We start from the raw sequence: 24,309 nt of genomic DNA, 5'->3' as shown, positions 1-24,309 counted from the left end.
AATAAAAATTAAAAATTGCAGCACAGTACAGGCCCTTCGGACCCCGATGTTGTGCCGACCTATATACCCGAGAGGGACTGTCGCATCTCACTCATGGTAAATAATAGTTAGTTTGAACCTTTTAGTTAATCAATGTGCTGTGCCTAATATTGAGAGAGGGGAGCCGGGGACAGGTTTGTTTAACCCTCGCTTCACACTTGCAGTTATCAGTGATTAACTATCTCTGACGTGTCAGATTTGTGTGTCTTTGCTTTGTCTGCATGTGTGACTGTGTCCCCTGTTGCGATTTCCCCCACGGATAAATAAAGACAGCTGTTACTTCTTGAACCCTCCAAATGTGTTCTTACCATTACCCTGTCCCCAGCCTTTTTGTGTTCACCCCACCTCCTGCCCTAGAGTCAGAGGGGCCTACAGGACAAGGCACTTCAGCCCATCACTTCTCTGCCATCTCCTGCACCCGTCTAGGCTGATCCCCTCAATTTGCCGAGAGTCCACAGCTACATCAGGAGGCGGAGGGGAGCTGGGTAACGTTTACCGCCCCTCCCATACTGGCCAGAGAATCTCGGAGCCCGACTTCCATGGGGTTCTATAGCACAAAACAGGCCTTTCGGCACAGCATTCAATGCTGACCAAGTTGCCTACCTGAGCTAATCCCATTTATCCAAGTTGGACGCCATCCAATTAATACTTTCTCAACGTTTCTTAAATGTTGTAATCCATCTCTATCACTTCCTCCAGCAAATCAATATTCCCTCCACTCTCTGCGTGGAAAAGAAACCCATCGAGTGACTTTCCTCTCCAACTTTAAATTTATTCCCTTGCCCTGGGAGAAAGACTGTGGCCATTCACCTCATCTGTGCCATCCGGTACATTTTTTCAGATTTTTATTTTCAGGGTACATACATTGCATCACATACAGCCCTGAGATTCTTTTTCCTGCGGATGCAGCAGAATTACCACTTATTGGTAGTGCAAAAAAAAACTACACAATGTACACATGTAAACAGATAAAGAAATGTAAACAAACTGACTGTATAAATCTGAGGGTGAGTGAACAATAGAGAGTTATGGGTGTGAGGTAGGAGAAAATTAGTGCATGGTTGGCATAGCAGTTAGCGCAACACTGTTACAGCGCCAGCGATTGGGACCGGGGTTCAAAACCTGCACTGTCTTGAAGGAGTTTATACATTCTCCCTGTGTCTGTGTTGGTTTCCTCTGGGGGCTTCAGTTTCCTCCCACCATTCAAAACATGCTGGGGCTGTAGGTTAATTGGGTGTACATGGTCAGCACAGGCTTGTGGGCCGAAATGGCCTATTACCGTGCTTTGGTCTAGATTTAAAAAAATTTAAAGATTGTTGTGCTGTAGGTTAGCACAACATTATGGCTGAAGGGCCTGTGCTGTAATGTTCTAAATAATGTGACATTAGGAGTTTACACATTCTCACTGTGGCCACATGGATTTCCCTCAGAGGCCCCTGGTTTCCTCCCACCTCCCAATGAGATTACATTAACTTGGCTCTGGGGATTGTCCAGAGGGGTGGGGGGGGGGGTGAATGAGGGGTAGAATCTGGGGGCAGTTGAAGAGGGCAAAAAAAGAGTGAGAGGGAGGTTGGGGACTAAGTCTGGCTGGGCTGAAGGGTCTGCTTCCCAGCTGCATGGCTCTGTAACTCAACCTTAGTTTGGAAATGCTGCTGTAGGCTCTTGCACACAGGAGAGAGGAGCTGCAGCACTACAAAACTGGTGAGACCACATTTGGAGAATTGCGTTCAACTCTGGTCGTCTCCTTGCAGGAAGATTTACCAGGATGCTGCCTGCATTGGAGATTGTGTCTTATGAAACAATGGAGGTTGACAGAGCTGGGGCTTTTCCTTTCAGAGAGGATGAGAGGTGACTTACTAGAGATATAGAAGATTATGAGGAGCCCAGATAGGGTGGACAGACAGCAGATTTTTTCAAGGGGTGGCATTAGCAAATACCTGAGGGAAATACTCCAGGAGAGGAAAGTTTAGGGAGACATCGGAGATCGTTTATTTCTATACACAGAGATTAGTGGATGCCTGGAACACATTTCCAGGGGTGGTGGTGGAGGTTGGTACAATAGGACATTTAAACACAGGCCATGCAAGAAAAATGTAGGTGTAAGGTAGGGAAGGTTTAAATTGTTGTGGAGTTTACAATAGGTTGGCACAACACCATAAGCTGATGGGCCTGTACTGGGCTTTCATGTTCTGTGAGATCTTCCTCCGCCTCCTCATGCCAAGGGTGGGGTCTGGCACCAAGTTCCACTGGCAGCCATTCACTCCTCCAGTGGCTGATTACCACTTCATCCCAGGTCACAGAAATGGAGCTAGATGTAATGTTGATGGAGGACAAATACAGCCAGAGGAATTTCCAGCCTTCCTTGAAATAGTTTTTAAATTTAAATTTAGACATACAGCACAGTAACAGGCCATTTGGGCCCACGTGCCCGTGCCGCCCAATTTATACCCGATTAAACCTACAACCCCTGGTACGTTTCAAACAGTGGGAGGAACTGGATCCCTCAGGAAAAACTCACGTCGACTCGGGGAGAATGCACAAACTCCTAACAGACAGCGCAGGATTCGATCACTGGCGCTGTAACATGCTGCACCAACTGTGCCACCCCAAATGGTGCCTTGGAATATTTTACATCCAAACCTTCAGTTTAGGTTGCCCAGCACTTTTTATTTGTTTTTTTTTATTTTGGTCAGTTCAATAGGGTTTTAATACTTTTTTCCTCCTTTTTAAATATTCCAAATTGAGGAGAACGGGACAATATTGTTCAATTTATTAGAATGTTATACGTTGTATTACATATCGCAATATAATGTTTCTGTTTTTATTTTATTTGATTCTGCATTCTATTCTCCTCATGTATTGTTTACTGTCATATGTTTCATAAAAGGATTGAAAAAGAAAGGAATAGTTTCCATCCATCTCAGGAACTAAAACAATGTCTCCTCATTGGAAAGATTCCATCTGCAACACCCCTGCATTCATCTGATGTTTTCAGGGCTTCATGTTACATTACCTTGTTCATGTTTGTTACCTGGCTGTTCACATACATACAACTCAACGAAACGCGTTTCTTTGGACCACAATACACATCATAATAATCACATATATGCATAAAAATATACATTAATTTAAAATACAGTATGTGCACTTATTTAGGGTTGATTTACTCGGTTGCAGGAGACTGTACACATAATTCAATTTTTTTTAGATCCCCAAACGGGTCCTCTTGACTGTTCCAGAATGCAAATTGCTTCACCAACCCAAGTTTGGGATTCCCCCTCCCTAAAATCCTGCCCCATCTGACATTCTCCACCTTTAAGACCCACCTTAAAAACCCGACTCTTTCACCAAGCATCAATTCCCCAGCCTGAATGTTTGATGGCTCAGTCAAGTTAGGTTTGAAAGCACTCCAGGGAAACACCTCAAGCAGTATTCCAAGTCAAGGGGTGTTATAAATGGAGTTGATGCACAGGCATCGCATTGCTGCAGGTGTAACTCGAACTCGCATTCCTGCAAGAGCTGATAAATTAATTATCAGCTCTCCGGCTAAAGTTTCAGCAAGCCTCAACCTCAACACGAAATCCCTTGGGCTGTAATTCTGATCCAAACGTCCCCATAATCACAAATAAAACAGCTTCAATGGATTATAAACATCACTACATCCGGCCCACACTGCAGCTCGCACCATGTTTCTGTTGCACACGGACGCAAGAACTAGGAGCAGGAGTTGGTCAACTGTTCCGTCAAGCCTGCTGCGCCCCATTCAACAAGATTGCGGCTGTTCTGGCTTCGGACTCAGCTCCGCCTACCTGCCCGTTCCCCACAACCATTCCCTTGTTGTCAGTCTTAAAACCATTTAAATTTAGGCATACATACAGCACGGTAACAGGCTGTTTCGACCCATGGGACTGTGCTGCCCAACTTACACCCCATTAACCTGCACCCCAGTACGTTTTGAACGGTGGGAAGAAACTGGAGCCCCTGGGGAAAGTCCATATAGACACAGGGGGAAATGTACAAACTTCTTAGACAGCGTGGAATTCGAACCCCAGTCCCGATCGCTGGTGCTGTAACAGCATTGGGCTAACTGCTACACTAACCTTCCCACCCAAATGAGGCAGCCTCTACTGCTTCCATGGACAGGGAATTCCATAGATTCACTATTCTCTGGGAAAAGCGGCTCCTTCATTTCTTTAAGTATGAAAGTCTGCAGTCTCCGTGGTTGAAGTAAAAACACAATGCTGGAGAAACTCGGCTGGACAATGTGTACTTTATATGGCAAAGATACGTAACCATCATTGATGTCGGCATTCCTTGATGAAGGGCTCAAGCTTGAAACATTAGGTATGTATCTTTGCGACAAAGAATGCTATTTGACCGGCGAGTTTCTCCAGCATTGTGTTTTTACTTTTCTTTTAATTTCTGTGTATTAAATCTACTCATATAAATCTTGAGGCTGCAGCACTGGCAGAGCTGCAGTAACACACTGCTACCACTGGTGTGGGCCCGGGAGAGCAGATAGCAGCGATACAGTGCTGCTCCAAAGGGTTCATCTGCCTAGTCTTGATGCTGGTGGCTTCATACTGACAGTAAACTGCCTGTTAGAGGAGCTGACAGTGTTTTTAAACTAAAATCTTAGAACTGTGGGGTCCATGCCTGGGCTCTGCAGCGACCATGAGGGGTTGCAGACTCCGGGGGAAGCAGTGGACCTGCGCAGGGCGCCAGAAACAGGGGGTGGGGGGGGGGGGGAAAGAAGGAGGTACCCTACAGGAAAGGTGGCCATGGCAGAAAACCAGCAAGAGGCTCAGCGGCTGAGGGATTCAAACAGGCTGCAAGCAACTTACTGTCAGGGGGCCCACGAGGGCTGCGGGTTGCTGGAGACTGGCTCATGGGAACCAGGAATCAGAGCCAGAATTTAACACAGTACTGAGGGCAAGAAGGGTTCCCAAAGGGCCTCAGGCGCTGAAGGTTTCCAGATCATGTCAGAGGGTTGGATCTGGAGCTCAAGTTGCCAATGAATCAAACTGGAGTCTTACAGCAGGCAGAAGGAAATATCGTGTAATATTAAGTACTATTACATGACAATAAAGGAATCTTGACCTGACAACCCCTAGATCTAGTCTCACCCCACAGTGGGAACAATCTCCCTGTTTCTATCTTATTTATTCCTTTCATAGATTTCTATAAAATTTCCCTATAATCCTCCTGTTGGTTTTGTCAACATAGAGAAGCCATTCATCTATTTACCTTTTCCATTTTTCCTTCTGATCCAATTGCACATAAATAAACCTCCCTCTGAGAGGGCCACATGCGGCTCTTTGGTGTATAATGTGTGGCTCGCGGAAATATGTTGGCCGAGACAGAAATCACACGGTGTTCACAATGGTGGTGTTAGTGGGTGTGACTTGCAGTTGCGTGATTGTGGCACGTGTGGTGGTTTGGTGGGCAGTCAAATTAGCGGAGTGTTAGTGTGGTCCAGGCCTCCCGTCCTCTGAAGCTCCCAACTCCCCAATGGCGGACTCTTGCCAACACCCCGGCTTCTCGGCCAACTGAGCTCCTGACACCCCGACCCTCGCCTAGGCCCTGGCCACCCACCCATCCAAACTCCCGACATCCTGATCACAGACTTTGGAATGTTTGGTGTGTATATGTATACTTTTTGATTAATGAAATTAATACAAATTAGCAGTTTAAAAATTACATACATCAATAAATATTATTAGGTACATGTATTTCTTAATATAGAAGACTACAACATAGTACAGGCCCTTCAGCTCTCGATGTTGTGCTGACCCATATTCCTTAAAAAAGTACTAAACCCTCTCTACCCAGTAACCCTCTATTTTTCTTCAATCCATGTACCTAAGAGTGTCTTAAATGCCCCTAATGCAGTGGTTCGCAACCTTTTTCTTTCCACTCTAAGTGATCCCTAGGCCTGTGATTAGTAAGGAGTTGCTTAAGGTGGGATGTGAGTGGGATGGGAAGGTTGAGAGGCACTGTTCTAGACCCAATGGTTACGGAAATATTTTGCTTGAGTAAAATGGTCATTGGCCCATTTCCTTTGGAGTTATGAAACCATGCACATAACTAGTCAATTAGGGATGATTAAAACAATGGTTTTCAACTTTCTCTTTCCATCCACATACCACCTTAAGCAATCCCTTAGTAATCTCAGAGCACCTAAGGCACAGGGCATACTTAAAGTGGTATGTGACTGGAAAAAAAAAGTTGAGAATGACTGCCCTAATGTTTCAGCTTCCACCACAATCCCCTGCAAGGCATTCCAGGCATCCACCACTCTCTGAATAAAAAAATGTACCCCTAAAGTCTCCTCTAAACTTCCCTCCCTTCATTTTGTACACAATTCCTCTGGTGTTTGCTATCTTACCATGGGAAACAAGCACTGGCTGTCACCCTGTCTATGCCTCTCATAATCTTGTAACCTCTATTAAATCTCCTCATTCTTCTATGCACGAAAGGAAAAAGTCCCAGCTCTGCTAACCTTGCCACATAAAAATTATTTTCCAATCCATGTAACATCCTGGTAAATCTGCACCCTCTCCATAGCTTCCACATCCTTCCTGTAACAAGGTGACCAGAACTGAACACAATACTCTCAGTGCGGTCTCACCAGAAATTAGTAGAGTTGCAACATGACCTCTCTACTCTTGAACTCTATCTCCCTATTAATGAAGCCCAGCAACCCATAGGCCTTCTTAACTATCCTATCAACCTATGCAGTGACCTTGAGGGATTTAGACCCCAAGGCCCATCTGTTCATCCACACTCTTAAGTAACCGATCATTAACCCTTCCAAAATGCATCATCTCACACTTATCCGGATTGAACTCCATCTGCCACTTCTCTGCCCAACTCTGTATCCTGTCTATATCCTCTTGTAACCTTCGACAATCTTCAGCTCCATCCACAACTCCTCCAACCTTTGTGTCATCCGCAAACTTACTGACTCATCCTTCCTTCCGCCTCTTCATCCAGGTCATTTTTAAAAATTACAAAAAGCAGGGGGCCCAGAACAGATTTTTGCAGTCCTCCACTAGTCACAGAATACCTTCCTTCCAATACTGCTTTCTTCTTGCAAACTAATTTTTTTTTAATTCACACAGCCAAGGTTCCATGAATCCTTTGCCTCATGACTTTCTGATTGAGTGTCTCATGGGGGACCTTGTCAAATGCCTCACTAAAATCCATATAGACCATATCTACCACCCTACCCTCATCAATTTCTTTTGTTACCTTCTCAAAAAAAAAACTCAATTAGGCTGGACCTTCCCTTCACCAAGCCATGCTGACTGTACTTCTCCAAATGCTCATAGATCCTATCTAATAGTTTGCCCAACTCTGATGTAAGACTCACTGGTCAATAGTTCCCAGGATTCCCCCTTTTATCTTTTTTAAACAAGGGGACTACATTTGTCATTCTCCAATCTTCCGGCACCTCCTCTGTGGCCAAAGAGGTTTCAAAGATCATGGCTACTGCTTCAGCTATCTCTTCTCTCACTTCCCACAGCAACCTGGGGTATATCACGTCCAGCCACAGGGACTTGCCAATCTTGATGTTTTTAAGAACATCCAACAATTCCTGTTTCTTAATCTCCACATTGTCCAGCACATAGGCCTGTTCTATTTCCAACTCACCTTGATCAAAGTCCTTTTCTCTTGTGAATACTGAAGTATTCATTCAGGACTTCCCCAACCTCCTGCACCTCCAGGCAGGAGGTGTTGCTTCTGTTGCGAGCCCAGAGGACCCCAAAAACCAGCAGCAATAGATATTAACCAAGACAAATGGTTACTTAAACAAAAGTTGCTCTTAATTATCTTTAAACATGAAAACAGGATCACACTTTAACTTATTAACATTAACTTAACTAACCTAACTTAACCCCCTTCTAACTCTAAGCGCACGCGTATGTAAAGTGTGAGTAAGTTTAGAAAAGTTCTTTGATTCACAGTCCAATTTCACTTCTCATTCTTCCAAGTTCACCAGTTATAGGCAATTCTTATACTGTGCACAGAATTTAACATTTATAAAATTCACCAGGCTTTGCTTCTTGAAAGGTAAATGGTTACCGCTCAGGAAGGTTCTTGTCGGTTTTCAGAAAGAATTTGTTGTTCCTGGACACAAACTGATCCCTTTTTAATTAGCCACGTCAGTATCTTGCAGAAGAAACTTGCCCCATCAGAGTTTTCCAGATGATAGCCTCTTTCTTTCAGGTCACCAAAGAGTTCCTTTTTGTTCCCCTTAAACATTAGACAACTAGTCTTGCACTAGCCACAACGGCTTTGAACAGGCTGAACAACCCGTCTTCCAAAAGGTTTTTTTCCACAAGCTTGCCAGCTTGTCCTGTTCCTGTCCCAGCTACTGCTGCTGACTGTTGCACTCCAGAACTGATCTCTTTTTCTCACACACAGGCAAAAAGCTGTTCAACTCTCTCTGCTTGCAAAAACCACATCACCGTCTTAGAACAGCAAGCTGCACTCCCAGACAGCCTGTGGCTCCAAACTACTCCTCCGATTTCTTTCATCTGTTGCTTTCAAAACAACAATCCATTAGTGAAGTCTCTTGGGCACTCCCCAAAGGTTTTGTAAAGGCCCCCAGGAACCATCCTGTCTGACTTGAGCAGAGCTCCAGTATTTTAAATGAGATCTGTTTTGAAGTGTTTGTATGCAACCTACACTAAAAAACGTTCCCCAATTTATCTCCCAAAAACATATCTATATACAATACAAACACAACATAATCTGTCACACCTCCCTTAGTGGCCGTACCTTCTTTCTTGTCATCCTTCTGTTCTTCATGTACAGATAGAATGCCTTGGGATTCTCCTTAATCCTCATGCCAAGGCCTTCTCATGTCCCCTTCAAGCTCTCCCAAGTCCTTTCTTAAGCTCCTTCCTGGCTACCATGTACTTCTCATGAGCCCTTCCGGTTTCCAGCTTCCTGTATCTAATATACACTTCCTTCTTCCTTTTGATTAGTTGCCTCACCAGTTTCACCAGCCACGGTTCCCTTTTCCTACCATCTATTCCTTGTGTCAAACCTATCCTGAACCCAGCACATGTGTTTCCTGAACTTCTGCCACATTAGTTCTGTGCTTTCTCCCTTGAACATCTGTTTCCAATTTACTCTCGCCAGTTCCTGCCTCATCCCATCATAATTAGCCCTTCTCCAATTAAGCACTTTCCCATTTTGTCTGCTTTTATCCTTTTCCATAGCTATGCTAAAGCTCAGGGAGTTGTGGTCACTCTCATCTGATCTGGTTCATTATCCAAAACTAGATCCAGTATGGCCTCACCTGTCATCGGCTGGTCCACATACTGTGTCAGGAATCCTTCTTAGACACACCTGACAAATTCATCCCTATCTATTCTTCTTGCAGTAAGGGATGCCAGTCAATATTAGGGAAGTTGAAATCACCCATAACTATACAACCCTGTATTTCCTGCACCATTCCAAAATCTGCCTGCTTATCTGCTCCTCAGTGTCCTAAGGGCTATTTGGGGGCCTATTGTCTACTCCCAGCACAGTGATTGCTCCCTTCCTATTTCTGACTTCCAGCCACATCGACTCAGTGGACACTCCCTCTGCAGCAGTGGATCTTAATCTTCCCTTCCTACTCACATACCACTTTAAGCAATCCCTTACTAATCACAGAGCACCAATGGGATAGGATTACTTAAAGAGGTATGTGAGTGGAAAGAAAAAGGTTAAGAATGACTGCTCTACAGCCTCCTCCCATCCTAAAAAAATTGTAACAAAATGAGCATGTAAGAGTAAAAACGTGTAATATTTTTTCACGTCTTGAAGCAGTCAAACATCTGAAGTTTATTGTATGTGGCTCCTATGTTAAGCAAGTTTGGCCAGCTCTGCTTAGTATATAGATCCTCTCCCAGGACAAGTTCAGCATAGTGATGCAGGACAAGCTCCCTTCATTACAGTCCCTACCAACACACCAGGGCCAGAGACACCAAGGGTATTGTTAAAAGAATAAAAATTTTAGAACACTGACAGTACACCCAGACCATTCGGCCCATGATGTATGTACAAGCAGAACTAAAACTCTGCTGTTCCTGGGTGTCAATATCTCTGAAGATTTATCCTCCATGTTGAGGCAATCACTAAGAAGGCTCGCCAGCGGCTATACTTCGTGAGGGCCTTGAGGAGATTTGGTACGTCACCAAAGACTCTTGCAAATTTCTACAGGTGTACTGTGGAATACATTCTGACTGGTTGCATCACTGTCTGGCATCGAGGTGCCAATGCACAGGACAGGAACAGGCTACAGAAGATTGTTAACTCAGACTGTGACATCACAGGCATCAGTCTTCACTCTATCGAGGATATCTACAAAAGGCAGTGTCTTAAGAAAGCAACCTCTATCCTCAAGGACCCCCACCACCCAGGCCATGTCCTCTTCACACTGCTATCGTTAGGAAGGAGATACAGGAGCCTGAAGACGAACACCCAACGGTACAGAAACAGCTTCTTCCCCTCAGCCATCAGATTTCTGAATGGACAATGAACCACAGAGACTACCTCACTTTCTCTTATGTTTGCACTAATTAATTTTTAAAAAAATGTAATTTATTACGACGTAGAAAAGTTTTTGGTTGCAAAAGTAAAAGTACGTTTACCTTTTGATCCAATTATGTTTTTAATAGGAGATATTAAGTCGATAGCTTTAAAATTGAAAATTAAATATGTGTCAAATTGAATTTCTGCCTTTGTCATTGGCAATTTGTACAAAGTGTTTAGCTATTACATGGAAATCAGACTCGATTTTAGGATTGAAAAGATGGCATAATGAAATGAAAGCCTGTATTCCTTTAGAAAAGATTACATATAATTTGAGAGATAAATATTTTTTTCTTTGCTAAAGTATAGAGCCCTTATTTGAAAATGATTGATGTTAGAATGTGAACTCTCGGTCCGCTTCGATGGTTGCCGCCGCTCCTGCAGCCAAGAAGCTTTCTAAAAGTGATTTCTTTCTTTGTGGGTGGGGAAGGGAGGGTATTAGTCAGGTGGTTGGGGTTTTTTTAAAAAAATCACATTATGTGCGTATCAAACTGCAGTAACTAATGTTATGTTTTGTGATTTTAAATTTGAAATAAAACAATTTTAAAAATGTAATTTATAGAAATATTTGGATCTGTAATGCTGCCACAAATTGCACGACAATAAATTCTGATGCTCCTTCATATGATCCGTAGGCCTCTTCATCTCTACATATTCTGGTATCGGTCTAGAAGTGTCCACCATTATATCTGGCACCCACCACTCAGTGCAAAAGCTTTGTCTTGCACATTTCTTCCAAGTTTCTTCCCTTTAAATGCCCTTTTACATGTGACATCTTTACACTGGGAAAAGTAAAATGGAAATTATCTTTTTTTTTGGCAGGACAATTGACTCTTATCTAGAGATAAGAGAATAAATTTGACCTCGGTAGAATTGCAGTTTCTGCCCAACCACTTTAGTTTAGAAAACAAATGACAGACTGGAACACATCCAGAACTTTCTGTGCACACTGGATTCCAAAGAATTTGTTACTGTAACAGCAGTGCCAAACTCACAAATACGAGTTTCTGCAATCTTGTCACTTATGCAGATCGTTCATTTCTAACAACAGACAGTAACCCTCGACTATTCAACGTTCAAATTTATTGTCAGAGAACACAAATGACATCACATACAACCCTGAGATTATTTTTCCTGCGGGCCAGGCAGAATTTCTAATCCCTGGTAACTGTAAACTGTACTCAAGAAGAAGAAAATGTGTACAAAAGAAAGAGATGTAAACAAACTGACTGTATATACAGAAAATAAATATTCAGTAATAAATAATGACCAAAGTAAGAACCCTTAAACAAGTCTCTGTTTGAGTTTGCTGTTGATAGCGGCACGGGAAGCGCAGAGGTTAACGCAACACTGTTGTGGCGCCAGCAACTGGGGTTTGAATTCTGCGTTGTCTGTAAGGAGTTTGTACGTTCTCCCCCATGTCTGTGTGGGTTTTCCCCGGGGGCTCCGGTTTCCTCCCACCCTTCAAAATGTACCAGGTTGTAGATTAATTGGGCAGAACAGGCTCTTGGGCCGAAAGGGTCTGTTACTGCGCTGTATGTCTAAATTGAAATTCTAATAGTTGAGGGGTAGCAGCTGTTCCTGAACCTGGTGGTGCGAGTCTTGTGGCACTAGACCTCCTTCCTGATGGCAGCAGCGAGAACAGAGCGTGTGCTGAGCAGTGTAGATCCTTGATGACAGCTGCTCTCCACCGGCAGCGTTCCATGTATCTTTTGTCAGTAATTTGGTTCTGACCAGCTAGTTGTCATTTTTTTTTTCACGTTAGTATGATATAGTGTCGAGTTAGGAACTGATTAATGGAATAATGGTTACTTTCCCTTTGTATACTGAATAACCCAAGTCTCTGTCTGATTGTGTCGGGGAGAACACCTGGTATCAATTAGTGTGAAGGAATCCCCGCACCCACTCGGTGTGGAGATAATATCAGAAAGATAAAGGACTTCGATATTTTTTTAAAAAAGGAAATCAAGAAATGGGGACACCAATACCCCTGAGCGTAAAGCCCTCCAAAAGGTAGTGGACACAGCCCAGTACATCACAGGTAAAACCTTTCCCATCATCAAGAACATCTACAAGGAACGCTGCCGTCCGAGAACAGCAGCAATCATTAAGGATCCACACCACCCAGCACACGGTCTGTTCACAGTGCCGCCATCAGAAAAGAAGTATAGGTGCTACAAGACTCGTGCCACCAGGTTCAGGAACAGCTGCTACCCCTCCACCATCAGACTCCTCAACAACAAACTCAATCAAAGACTCATTTAAAGACTCTTACTTTTGATCTTTTTTCTTCTCTATATTGCAGTTTGTTTACATTTATTTCTTTACAATGTGCATGTTGTGCAGGTTTTTTTTTTGCCTTACCATTAAGTGATAATTCGACCTCGCCCGCAGGAAAAAGAATCTCAGGGTTGTTTGCGATGTCCTGTATGTACTCTGACAATAAATTTGAAATCTAAAGTAAAACTGCAAATGCTGGAATCTGAAGCAAAAACAGAGACATCGGAAGAGCACACCTGGTCAAGCAGCATCTATGGATAGAGGAACTGGTTAACTTGGGTTTGGATGGGGGGTGGGGAGCATGGAGGATTTACAGTACTCAAATCAGAACTGAAGAATAATGACTACATGTTCAAGACAGATCAGCTGACAAGGAGCACACGGTTGAATAGAGAGCAAAGTTCCCTTAATAATATCCCGTCCCATACTCATAGGGATTGCAAGGGTCTATCTGGAAGATCCACAGCCTAGAGCAGCCATTCTCAACCTTTTGTGGCTATGTCCCCCATAGAACATTATTGCACAGAAACAGGCCCCTTTGGCCCTTCTCATTTGTGCTGAACCATTTTTTTGCCTGTCCCACTGACCTGCACCCAATCCATAGCCCTCCATACCGCTCCCATCCACATACCTCTCCAAATTCTTCTTAAATGTTAAAATTGAGCTTGCATTCATCACTTCAGCTAGCAATGCTTTTACAGCACCAGCGACTAGGGTTCAAATCCCACGCTGTCCAAGGAGTTTGTATATTCTCCCCATGACTGCATGAGTTTTCTCCTGGGGCTCCGGTTTCCTCCCACCTCTCATAACATATCGGGGTGTAGGTTAATGGGTTGGAAATTTAACAGCACGGATTTGTGGGCCAAAATGGCCTGTTACCGTGCTGTAGGTCTAAATTTTAAAAAGAAATAGCAGTAATAATCCTAGTAAATCTTCTCTGAACTCTTTCTATCTTATCGATAGCTTTCCTGTAGTTAGGTGACCAAGACTGCACACAATACTCCAAATCTGGCCTCACCAATATCTTATACAACTTGACCATAACTTACCAACTCCTATACTCAATATTTTGATTTATGAAGGCCAATATGCCAATAGCTCTCTTTACAACCCTATCCATGTGATGCTACTTTCAGGGAATTATTTATCTGTATTCCCAATCCCCCTGTTCTACTGCAGTCCTCAGTGCCCGACCATTTACCATGCATGTCTTTTCTTGGTTTGTCCTTCCAAAATGCAACACCTCACATTTATCTACATTAAATTCCATCTCCCATTTTGCAGCCGTTTTTCCAGCTGGTCCAGATCCCTCTGCAAGCTTTGAAACCCTTGAATTATGAAATGCTTTGAACGTCAAGTGATAGAATACATCAAAACACACCTCCCAGAGACGCTGTCCTTGCAAGTCTGATCAAAGTATGGGCCCCCTTCCAAGATCACAAGGTACAAGAGCAGAAGTAGGCCAATTGGCCTGTCGGATCTGCTCTGCCATTTAATCACGAGCTGATCCTCATCACTCAACCCCACTCCCCTGCCTTCTCCCTATAACTCTTTGATGCCCTGACTAATCAAATACCCATTAATCTCTGCCTTAAATACACCCAGCGACCTCGCTTCCACAGCCGCCTGTGGCAACAAGATCCACAGACTCATGACCCTCTGGCTAAAGAAATTGCTCCTCTTTTCTGTTTCAATTGACACCCTCTTATCCTAGCCTCTCCTACCATGGGAAACAACCTCACCACATCTACTCTGTCCAGGCCTTTCAGCATTCAAAGCATCTCTATGAGGTCCCCCCTCATCCTTCTGCACTCCAACGAATATAGTCCAAGAGCCAACAATCATTTTTCACATACTAACCCTTTCATTCCTGGTATCGTTCGAGCAAAGAGTCTCTGAACCTTCTCCAACGCCAGCACATCTTTTCTCAAATAAGGTGCCCAAAACTGCACACAGTACTTTAAGTGAAGTCTCACCTATAGAGTCTCATCATTACATCCCTGCTATTCCTCTAGAAACGGATGCCAACAATGCACTCACTGAAGCAGTCAAGTTTGGTTTTGTCTGTACTTCTACTGACTACATTAAAAAAAATTCATTACGTGAGGTGAGAAGAAAACAAGGCTTCTATTTAAATGCGCTTTGGTCCTGGAGGCCCCTCGAGGAGTCCTTCCACTGAACTTAAATCAGATGAAACCTGTGTTTAGACATATTTACATATATTTGTGCTTATGGGAAACAAGCAGGTAGTTGGATCTGAGTCCATGGCCAGATCAGCTACGATCTCATTGATGGCCCTGGCCCCACTATGCTCTGGAATTACGATTCACTTTAATTTGCAAATGGATTAACTGACGATGCATTAGGAAAGCAATAACGTCACTTGCGACAGAACATGCAGACTAGGTTTGGATCGCCAACAGACGGGAGGCTGGGTGGCTGTAGAAACGCTGAAGGCGAATCCACGGACACTTGGTGACTCTGAAGGGACTCCCTGTTGCTTCTTTGCCTCTTGTACTGTAAGGGGCAATGCCAATGGCGACTCTTTGCCTGCCTTGAGCCAGGGAATTTCATATAATATTATAAGTTTTCACGAGTCCTCCAGTTTCCTATTTTTCAAAACGCACCGGGGGTTGCAGGTCATTTGGGTGTAATTGGGGCAGCACAGGGCACATAAGCAGATGGGGCCTGTTATTTTTATTTGATCTGGGTGTGAAAATCACATTTTCTATTTATTTACATGACAATAAAAAAATCTTGACATTTTTTGGCATTTATACACATTGTAGCATTTTTTGATGTATACATTTTGAATCTGCAAAAAAAAAAGCAATGCTTTCTCTCGAGCCTCATCATGCAGTCCCATGAGGGGAGAGGCTGGGTTAAATACAATTGCTCCATTAAACACTTCCAGCATGGGTTAGATACAAAGTACAATCGAAACAGAGAACTCAGGAAATTCTCAGGAAGTGCCTGTCGACAGTCTGACATTTAGATTTGGTGTTTTTCCAAAATTGGGAAATTGTTAAGAGATTTCCTAGACATGCAGGTAGAGGAAAAAAAAGGGGGAACATCTACCGCTGTTCCACCTGCCCTCACCTCAATCTCCCTCCACCCCAACCCACGCCATCTCTTCACTTCCTCCCTCTGGACGATCGCCAATGGCTCACGTGCCTTTGGCTCAACAATAACTGCGGTTTGAATCCTGGATTTGCACCACAATGCAGTCAGCTTGGTGATTCTCGGCCGGAGTTTGCTGACTCAGCGTCCCTTGGGCTACCGTCCAGAAGCAAAGCAAAAAAGGTACCAGTGAGCAGGATTCCCAGCCTTGGCCTTCCTGCATGACAGCTCGTGCCCATTTTAAACAGGAACGCCTGAAAAGCTGGAGCACAATGAACAAACCACAGGCAGCAACCTTAGAAGGCAACATTTCAGGATGAAGCCCTTCGCCGCCAATTCCCAATTTGATTTCTGTTGAAGGATCTCAGCTCGAGATGTCTATCACCTCCATGCACACCGTCTGATCCAACGAGTTCCTTGATCATTGTTTGCCCATCCCAGTTTTCATTTCCCTTGATTTGCCAGGACACAGGAAGCAAGCAAGAAAACATCAACAGCCAAACAGTGAGCAAATCTTGTTGGGCTAAAGGACACTGATCATCCTTGCAGTAACTCCAGGCACATGAGAGACTGCAGAAACTGGAATCTGGGGCAAAACACAACCTGCTAGAGGTACAACTTCTCTACTTCTTCAGGAGTTTGCAAAGGTTTGGTTTGACACCAGAAAACCTGGCAAATTTCTACAGAGGTGTGGTGGAATGTATGCTGACCAGCTGCATCACGGTCTGGTATGGGGACACCAATTCCCCCGAGCATAAAGCCCTCCAAAAGGTAGTAAACACAGCCTAAAACATCACAGGCAAAACTCTCTGCATTATAGAGTACATCTATAGGAAACGCTGCTGTTGGAGAGCAGCAGCAATCATCAAAGACCTTCACCACCTAGTGCACGCTCTGTTCTTGCTGCTATTACCAGGAAAGAGGTATAAGTGCCACAAGACTCGCACCACCAGGTTCAGGAACAGCTGCTGCCCCTCCACCATCAGACTCCTCAACAACAAACTCAATCAGGGACTCGTTTCGGGACTCTTGTGCAATTTATTGAAGCGAAAGAACATCAGGCTGGTTGAATGCAATTGTTTTCTCTTAGAAGGGATCAGGTTTGTGCTGTTTCCACCTCCTGTCTAAAGGCCCTTGAAGATCTTGGGCTCTTCAAGTGTTTTGCACCAAAGTCGGTGGAAATTGGGAATGGGATACTGGAGGTCAACGAGCAGACTGTGCAGGCAGAGGGCTTCGAGGGTCATTGAGGTGGGTGGGTGAGGGCCAGGAGTGTGATTCAGGGGTTAAATGGTTTGTTCCTATCTCTTTGGAAGTATTCTCAGCAGCGGGTTCTGAACCCTCCCACAAAGCCATCACACCCAAGTCAAGAATACTGGTATGCCCATTTCCTTTACACCTCGGTACACTGGAGATGGTCTTCTGTCACACAACAAGCACAGAGGGTCATAGTTTTCAAGAAATTGCAAAATGATTAAGTAATCTAATAATAGGTTGATTATAACCTCTGGAATTAAATAAAACAGCAATATAATTACTGGTTCCATTTTAAAGCAAGATTTGGCCTGGAAACTATTCCATGCAGAAGAATACCAAGATCACTGTTTAACCCTGGGATACCAGTAAAGCCCCGTCACTGGGATATAGTCCAGTCATTGTATACCTGAGGTAGTTGTCAGTCTCTGAATAGAAACTGCACAGGTTTCATAAAGGGAGGACCACACTGGTGGATACAAGATTGTCAGTAACTTAAGCCCTGGCATACAACACTGGATTGGTCACTGCATAACACTGGAGGATAGAGTATTGGTGGGGATGGGTCTGTCATTGTATAACTCTGGGGTACAGCACTGGGGGGCAACGGGCCTGCCATTGTATAATTCTGAGGTACAGCACTGGTGGGGATGGGTCTGTCACTGTACAACTCAGGGATACAGCATTGGAGGGGACAGATCTGTCATTGTATAACACTGGGATACAGTGCTGGTGGGGACAGGTCTGTCACTGTATAACACTGGGATACAGTACTGGTAGGAATGGTTCTATCACTGTACAACAATACTTGTAGGTAGAATTTTGCTTCGACATTGCACTGGGATACAACATCAGTGGAGTTAGATCTGGCCATCTGTAACACCAGGATATTGTACTGGTGGGTAAAGTTTAATCATTTTGCAACACTGGGGTGTGGTATTAGTGGGATAAACCTGTCACTGTGCAACACCAGGATCAGGAATCAGTGGGTTGAGCTTTGACCTAAGAGGAGTACAAGAGAAGAGCTTCTCACTAGTTTGTTGGTTTGGAGACAGTTAATTAATTGGTTGAATTGTTTGGCTCTGCCCCAATGAGCATTGGAATATGCACCAAATATTTCACTATCAACTTTTTGGCACTTTTTCATAAAAATGATTTGCAGATCTGAGGCTGGGGACAATACTGCTCTCACACAGCTTCACAAACCAGCCTAAGTCATGGAAGGATTGATCTGAAATCAGTTTGGGAATATCATTCCAGATGAAGAACACGAACCTATGAATCAAAATTGGGATCCGCTCTTACAGGGATGATGATTCAACCCAGGTCAAGATTTAAAAAGATTGTTAGGAGAGCCACTCAAAGCTATCCCTGACCTGCATAGAGGGAGCTTCACTCTGTATCTAACCCGTGCTGACCCTGCCCGGGAATGTGTGATGGGACAGCATGGAGGAATCTTCACTCTGTATCTAACCCACACTGTTCCTGCCCTGGGAGTGGGTGATGGGACAGTGTAGAGGGAGCTACACTCTGTATCAACCCATGTTGCCCCTGCCCTGGGAGTGGGTGATGGGACAGTGTAGAGGGAACTTCACTCTGTATCTAACCCATGCTGTTCCTGCCCTGGGAATGTGTGATCTGGTCACAAAAGCAAAGCCATTACATACACATGGGATAGCTAATCCATGATGTTACCTCCCTTGGACTGGTTTGTTAGGCCCACATAGGTCTTACCTGCATTGGAATGACGTTAGGTGGACTGAACTGACCATTGTTGGGCTAATCTGGCTTAACTAAACAGTGCTGGACTAAACAGCACTGGTAAAAAAGAAATAGGATTAAAATCTGACTATCATCTAGGAATGTACAAACATCAACATGGCTCCGGGCTTGGAATAGGAACAACTCAATGCTTCTTCTGGTTAAATAGTCCACAAAGGTCTACCTCAAAGAGCAACACACCTTTCTGTATAAAACAACAATGGACCCATCTACCATGAAAACAAAACCTTCCCTGATAATTTGGGTTAGGAAAAATGAGATGAGCCAATTAGGTACAATGGTTAAAATTTCAACACAGCTCATAACCGTTCAATTGACTGGTTTGTGGTCATGGGTACCAAGATACAATGAGAAACTTTGTTTTTCGCGCTATCCAGTTAAGTCAAATCATACTCTAGTCCAACAGGCTGTGCAATAATAAAAGTACATGGTATGGTGTTACAGTAGATCAAAGATGCAAAACTCTGCATGCCAAACTGCATGAGTTTTTCAAGCTTTGTTGGGACCAAGGTAAACTGCCTCAGGATCTTCGTGATGCCACCATCATCACCCTGTACAAAAACAAAGGCGAGAAATCAGACTGCTCAAACTACAGGGGAATCACGTTGCTCTCCATTGCAGGCAAAATCTTCGCTAGGATTCTACTAAATAGAATAATACCTAGTGTCGCCGAGAATATTCTCCCAGAATCACAGTGCGGCTTTCGCGCAAACAGAGGAACCACTGACATGGTCTTTGCCCTCAGACAGCTCCAAGAAAAGTGCAGAGAACAAAACAAAGGACTCTACATCACCTTTGTTGACCTCACCAAAGCCTTCGACACCGTGAGCAGGAAAGGGCTTTGGCAAATACTAGAGCGCATCGGATGTCCCCCAAAGTTCCTCAACATGATTATCCAACTGCACGAAAACCAACAAGGTCGGGTCAGATACAGCAATGAGCTCTCTGAACCCTTCTCCATTAACAATGGCGTGAAGCAAGGCTGTGTTCTCGCACCAACCCTCTTTTCAATCTTCTTCAGCATGATGCTGAACCAAGCCATGAAAGACCCCAACAATGAAGACGCTGTTTACATCCGGTACCGCACGGATGGCAGTCTCTTCAATCTGAGGCGCCTGCAAGCTCACACCAAGACACAAGAGAAACTTGTCCGTGAACTACTCTTTGCAGATGATGCCGCTTTAGTTGCCCATTCAGAGCCAGCTCTTCAGCGCTTGACGTCCTGCTTTGCGGAAACTGCCAAAATGTTTGGCCTGGAAGTCAGCCTGAAGAAAACTGAGGTCCTCCATCAGCCAGCTCCCCACCATGACTACCAGCCCACCCACATCTCCATCGGGCACACAAAACTCAAAACGGTCAACCAGTTTACCTATCTCGGCTGCACCATTTCATCAGATGCAAGGATCGACAATGAGATAGACAACAGACTCGCCAAGGCAAATAGCGCCTTTGGAAGACTACACAAAAGAGTCTGGAAAAACAACCAACTGAAAAACCTCACAAAGATAAGCGTATACAGAGCCGTTGTCATACCCACACTCCTGTTCGGCTCCGAATCATGGGTCCTCTACCGGCACCACCTACGGCTCCTAGAACGCTTCCACCAGCGTTGTCTCCGCTCCATCCTCAACATCCATTGGAGCGCTTACACCCCTAACGTCGAAGTACTCGAGATGGCAGAGGTCGACAGCATCGAGTCCACGCTGCTGAAGATCCAGCTGCGCTGGATGGGTCACGTCTCCAGAATGGAGGACCATCGCCTTCCCAAGATCGTGTTATATGGCGAGCTCTCCACTGGCCACCGTGACAGAGGTGCACCAAAGAAAAGGTACAAGGACTGCCTAAAGAAATCTCTTGGTGCCTGCCACATTGACCACCGCCAGTGGGCTGATAACGCCTCAAACCGTGCATCTTGGCGCCTCACAGTTTGGCGGGCAGCAACCTCCTTTGAAGAAGACCGCAGAGCCCACCTCACTGACAAAAGGCAAAGGAGGAAAAACCCAACACCCAACCCCAACCAACAAATTTTCCCTTGCAACCGCTGCAATCGTGTCTGCCTGTCCCGCATCGGACTTGTCAGCCACAAACGAGCCTGCAGCTGACGTGGACTTTTTACCCCCTCCATAAATCTTCGTCCGCGAAGCCAAGCCAAAGAGATCAAAGATGCAAAGTACACATTACAAGGAGAGACTGCAGGAGATATAGAAAAGTACAGTTAAACAGTCCAGGAGCATTATCGTTTTACCAAGGAGAGGTCTATTCAAGAGTCTGATAACAGCAGGGAAGGAACTGAATATGGAACTTGATGGACTGCCTGCCTTATGTGCCCAGCGAGTATTTTCCATTGCCCTCTTGCTGTGACAGTGAACATCACAGCCACTTACTCCTGGCTGGGGTCACTGACTTATGACCGTAATTGGGACCAAAGGATAGGTCGTATCTGCAAATGGACACGAGTTGGAATTTTGCCTGCATGCGTGGAGTATCGAAGTCTTAAAGCAAACTTTTTAATCAAATTGTTTTCATTATAGTTTTGACATTAACAACTTAAAGCTTCCTGAATTTGTCAATCAACCTTGGTGATCTTTCCACATTCTGGTCGATGCTTACCTTTTAGTTGGCGTCCCAGGGTCTCTGGGCCTGTAGACTGGGCACAGCCACCTTGATTCCTATGCACATGTGCGACTTTTCAGTTGGCGCATGTGCAGTGCGTTCACGTATTGGAGTTCGATTGGCGCATGCACAAGAGTTAAGCGTCCTAATAAGATTGAATTCATGTCCTTAACTCTCGCACATGTGCCAACCAAACTCCAATACGCCAACCAAACTTGCACATGTGCCAACCCACCACACGTGCGCAGGAAGCAAGATGGCCGCACCCAGCCTATCGACCCTATGACACCGACTAACAAGTATGCACAATTTGGCTCTTACATGCCCTGTATCCCTGTTATAGTTTGTCAAATGCAACAAAAACTGCATACATTTTATATTTTTTCTTATATTTAAAAAAAAATCAGTTGTATGTGCAGATGGATGTAAATCGCATAGGTCACAAGTCAGGGTACCTGTATTGAGTGCACACAGTTCCCAAAACTCCAGCATAAAGACTACTTTCCTTTTAAAGAATTTCTCCTCTTGGGAAGTTGTGGGGAAATCATTCCCCAGACTTCTTGCCACACAAAATCTCTTCTATCGTTCTCAACATTGTTCCCAACTTGCCAAGAACATTTGGCTCCTCGCTCACAACAAGCAACAAACTGAGGCTTGTTACAGAGTTCTCCTTCTTGCCTGATAAGCATGTCACACGAGGCATGGAATGAAGAGTGACTGAAATAGAGGTCCTCAAGATTATGTTCAAGGTGAGGGGAAACTTCAGGGGTAGGTTTTTTTACAAGAGTTAAGCATCCTAATGAGATTGAATTCATGCCCTTAACTCTCGCACATGTGCCAACCAAACTCCAATGCGCCAACCAAACTTGCACATGTGCCAACCCACCACACGCGCACAGGAAGCAAGATGGCCGCACCCAGTCTATGGACCCCGTAACACCGACTAACAAGGTAAGGTGGGTGCCTGGAATGCATTGGCAGGGGTGGTGGTCAAGGCTGGTATAATAGGGGCACATAAAAGACTTTGTCAATAAAAGACTTAGGCACATGGATACAAGAAAAATAGAGGGTTATGGGTGAGAAGTAGGGAAGGTTCATACTGTTGAGTTGGTTAATATGGGTCAGTCCAACATCGTAGAGTGAAGGGCCTGTACTGTGCTGTAATATTCCATGTTTCTTCCTCCCACATTTCCAGCCAGCTCTCGTTCTGAGGATGCTAATGGTACAACATCCCCGTCCTGATACCGAGGGATTGGGAGGCAGCTGGGAGGAGGGAGGGTAAAAATGGAATCAGCCGAACAGAGACTCAAGGAATAGAAGTAACAGACCCATCCACTTCAGCACTGCGGCTAAAATGTATTCCACAGTCCACTCAAGACACATAAACTGCGCCTACTGCTGTGTCAGCGACTTGACAGCAGGGATACCGGTCTTTATTCTATCAACAACTCCCCACACCCTGCACATACAGTGACGGAGAGAACCTCAGACGCAATGAAGCCAATTAAATGACTTGGTGCCCCTCACATCCCAGTTTGCTGCAATAGATGAGGAACTTTTCGCTGTACAGCGTCCGTTGTCATGTTCGAAATACTATATAACACCGGTCCCACACGAACAAATGTGACAATTCACTACAGCGACGTTGACACTAAAGGACAAACATCACCGAATAACATTTTACCACTTTATCCGAGCGTTGAAACACTTAACAAGGCTTCGGTTTAACATCTCATGGGAAAAATACATGCTCACTTCTGCTCTACTCTTAACCGGCCTAGAATTTTGTGCTTTTTTGCCTGAAGTGGGACTTGAACTCACTGCCTTTTGCTCAGGCAAGACAGGGACCTGCAGTGCCACATTCAACAGCGGGTTCAGCTCCACAGCAACAGCAAGTTAACACACTACCACTCAAAACAGAACCGAGCAGGATTTCTGCTGCAAATCTCCGGAATTCCTCTTCCTCCTCCTCAACGCATCACATCCCCAGGCTGAATTGCAAGAATAAACCAAACTGCGGTTGACTCAATGACACACCTCACCCACACGGACCCCGACTTACTCGCAGTCCGAGAGGGAGGGAGCCAAGCGGTTGCTTCTGGAGGAGGGGGGAATCCTTACCCGGGAGGGAACCAAGCGACCCGCTGGCCACTCGTCTACATTCGCCCAGTGGAACGTGGATACATTCTCAGCTTGTCTGTTACATTCTATCACCCGCCCTGCGCCATGACGTCAGCACGCCGCCTGGCCCTCACCATTGACACAGAGGGGTGCGACTGGGGGGCCGACCGCTGTTCGCCACAGTCCTGATACTCTTCCCTGTTGCCCTGGAAACCCTGCCGCCGGCTCAGGACTCCAGGTCTCTATGGAAGTGTTCCACTCCATCCTTCTGTCTCCATTCGACCTCTCCTCTCTCTCTCTCCCGTTGACCATCCACCCCTCCCTCTCCTTTTCCACGTCTTCTGCTTGTCTCTCCATTCATCTCTCAGGGATAGACTGGAGGGAACCTCACCTGGAGCAACCACGTGGGCATGATGGTCAAGGGATAATGGATGGAGGCAGCAAATAGTTAGGGTTCAGCCTAGGTCTACTGCTTGCCCCTCTACTGGGGAGTGTCTCTGGAGAAGGAGC

At 44.9% G+C, this 24,309-nt stretch overlaps 1 protein-coding gene across 5 annotated transcripts in view; it reads right to left on the bottom strand.

Annotated features, from left to right (window-relative positions):
• dnmbp (dynamin binding protein) overlaps positions 1–23,888 on the bottom strand; it is a 124,109-nt gene extending 100,221 nt beyond the window's left edge. For 3 of the 5 annotated variants that reach the window (XM_069900241.1, XM_069900245.1, XM_069900242.1), the window contains exon 1: positions 23,800–23,888. The gene's annotated coding sequence lies outside the window, so the exon portion shown is untranslated. Of the gene's footprint in view, positions 1–8,826; positions 8,921–23,740; positions 23,767–23,799 lie in introns of those variants that run through there. The other 2 variants (XM_069900244.1, XM_069900243.1) reach the window with 2 other exon arrangements.
• Positions 23,889–24,309: the final 421 nt, after the last annotated feature.

This window comes from Narcine bancroftii, chromosome 10 (genome assembly GCF_036971445.1).
Source record: "Narcine bancroftii isolate sNarBan1 chromosome 10, sNarBan1.hap1, whole genome shotgun sequence".
Lineage (NCBI taxonomy): Eukaryota > Metazoa > Chordata > Chondrichthyes > Torpediniformes > Narcinidae > Narcine > Narcine bancroftii.
Note: the sequence above shows the minus strand (reverse complement) of the source record. Positions and strands in the feature narration are given on the sequence as shown.